Source organism: Cibotium barometz, chromosome 18 (assembly GCF_041138505.1).
Source record: "Cibotium barometz isolate CiBa-2024 chromosome 18, ASM4113850v1, whole genome shotgun sequence".
Taxonomy (NCBI): domain Eukaryota; kingdom Viridiplantae; phylum Streptophyta; class Polypodiopsida; order Cyatheales; family Cibotiaceae; genus Cibotium; species Cibotium barometz.
In genome coordinates, this window is record NC_141063.1 from 10236306 (window position 1) to 10238941 (window position 2636).

Below are 2636 nucleotides of genomic sequence, written 5' to 3' on the forward strand. Positions count from 1 at the left end.
CGAGTAAAGGGTTTCTTGCCCGAGTTTGCTGCCTCTCTGCCCTCGCCGTGCAAAGAAGGGTTTCTTGAGCAGCACAAAGATTTAGCAGAGAGCCCTCTGCACACATAACTTTGCCCATGGGTGGTCCTCTTTTTGGGGCTTCGTAGCTTCCACGAGGCCGTGACATGATGAACATGATGCTGCATGCGTTCTCTCGTGTTGTGTAAGGGTTGATGGCCACCGCGAGGATGAAGAAAAAATCGATGACTGTGGACGCGAGGCCGTTTTTATGTGTGACTGTGATGAGATAAGCGGTGATGTGGCCTTGTGTCACTGCCCCAGGGAGAGTACGTGATGTGTGAAAGAAGATAAGCCTATAAAAGGCAGTGTACTCTTTGAGGCTCATATAACAGCAGTACAGGTGATTACCTACACCATGTAGTAGAGTATGGAAGTGTAGATACTTGTAGTAGAGAGAGCTTAGCTTATTCCAAGCCTACGACTCTTTTTGAGGGTGGTCCAGACGCGTGTCGTGGGAAAGGTCCCATAATAGGTTGGCGTGGCTGGTTGAGAGGCGCCTACTAAAGAGCGCCCACGCGCGGCTGGACGGTATACTTACCTGGGCGGGGTCAATCGGTGATCAGGAAGGCCGATGGCCTAGGGTCGGCCTCTCCATTGCACTGCCGGACGGGCTGCACCCTAGCATCTCCCCAACGGGGAGAGTGCACGTCATAATTTGTGGTAGCGGGGGCTCGCGTTCGCGCGGCCCCCACCCAAAACCAAACTCCAAACCACGAAACCTCGCGGCGCCCGCAGGCCATGGCGGGGCTCTGATGATTTCATTTGGGCTACCGGCTGTGTTTGCATACCCTACACGACGGAGAAGGAGACAGACCAGCTGTTTGCATACCCTACACGACGGAGAAGGAGACAGACCACCCTTTCCATGCTGCTGCTGTCGTTGAGGCAAAAGGCGACATGAGCCCCAGCCCCAGCACTGTTGGATTACGCATCCGTCATGGGATCTGGAGGAGCCAGTGTGCATGAATGAATAGCCCTCTGCCTTTCTAGTCTAGAGTTCTGTGATCTTACACTTCCTACCTGCTCATATCTGCCTACTGCCAGTTACGGACAGCCACCTCGGCTAGCAGCACTGGACTGCGCAGGGGACTCCATGGACCTTTGTTCTGAACCATTGCTGCTCTTGATTTTGCCCCGGATGGTGTTCTCTCTTCCTGACATTCCTCTCTTGCTCTCCTTACAGGGTAAAGGAGGAGGCTTTGGATCATCGGTTTCCACCACAACCACACATGGCAGATTCATCCCTGGTCCCCCCCCAGGTTCTCCTTCTTGCTTAGTTAGTTAGCCCCACACTTCATTGGCTGTGAGATCTCTCCACTCATTTGAAGCTTCTCAATATCAGGAGGTGGATGGCACACACTGTCATATGGGGGAAGCAGCAGTCAGAGCAAGGGCCAAGCCTGCAGCTGAAGGCGAAATTGAAATTGCGAGGGAATCAAAGGACATGAGCATGGGGCATCTCTCTGTTTGTTGATCATTTTTTTACCCATACACTCGTTGAAATTGTGTGTTGTAAACTTGAGCTTGGCTTGACACCATATTGGAGGAGATACTTGTGTGTGTGTGTGTGTGTGTGTGTGTGTGTTTGCGTAAGTCTTCCATTGCCATTCTCTCTTTAGACTCTGTTGGTCTACAATTGCTTAAACCCTAGCAAGTTCCCGCCATTCCATGTGTGTGTGTGTGTGTTGATTGTTTGGCTAGGGAAGCAGCCCGTAGAGTCAACAGAGCACATCCGGGTTTGAAGAAAGTTCGATTTTGTGTTAGTTTGTCCCATGTATGTTGCCTGCATGACTAGGGTGGTAGGGATCCCAACCTCCTCTCACATGCAACATGAGGAGTGGCCCCCCAAGTTCAATGGAAAGAGGGATGTTGAGGCAGATACAAATTGGGTCAAGGAGATGCCTGTCAATCTTTCAACTGCGGGCAGTTCAGATGTAATAATCACGAGATATTCAGCCTTACATAGCAATCGAGCAGCCAGAGCAAGGGCCAAGCATGCATTTGAAGGAAAAATCTATAGGAGATTGTGGACATCACATTTGTCATCAACTTGGCTGCATTTGTCGTTTGTTGAGCATTTTGTATATCTGAGGGAGTCGTCGTACATTGTTTTGTTTGTTTATTGAACTTGATTTCTTGGGGATGCACATTTGATTGGAGTAGATACTTATGTGTCTGTTTGTGTTTGCATAAGCCTTCCCTTGTGATTCTCTATCTGTTAACACTCTCACAACAGTACTAGATCTACAGTTGCTATTATAGCGTAGGATTCGCTAGAATATGTTTTTCTTTCTCAGCATTCTCTCGATGTGGTGATTGTTTGGATAAGGAAGTGGCATTTGGACTTATCCAAATTCGGGGAAGTTAGATTTGTGTTAGTTTGACCCAAGGTTGCAAAATTTTTGTTTCCAACATTCCATGTGGTTGACACGATTGTGGATGGTCAGAATCTTTGCTGATTCATCCATTTGAGTAGATTCATTTGAGCAGATTCTGCAGCTTCTGGATCTTGAGAGGAATTGGTCAAGGATGTTCTCAATGAGAGGTTTTAATTAGAGCTTTTAGAGGAGGATTCT

The 2636-nt window shown here is 48.6% G+C and overlaps 1 long non-coding RNA gene and 1 other non-coding gene across 2 annotated transcripts; both read left to right on the top strand.

Annotated features, from left to right (window-relative positions):
- The first annotated feature begins 590 nt into the window (after positions 1-590).
- Positions 591-752, top strand: LOC147628924 (U1 spliceosomal RNA). Its single transcript, XR_015268024.1, has one exon. It is a non-coding gene; the product is annotated as a U1 spliceosomal RNA (small nuclear RNA).
- Positions 609-2187, top strand: LOC147628925 (uncharacterized). Its single transcript, XR_015267857.1, has 2 exons — positions 609-1319; positions 1403-2187. It is a non-coding gene; the product is annotated as an uncharacterized LOC147628925 (long non-coding RNA).
- The last annotated feature ends 449 nt before the right edge of the window (positions 2188-2636 follow it).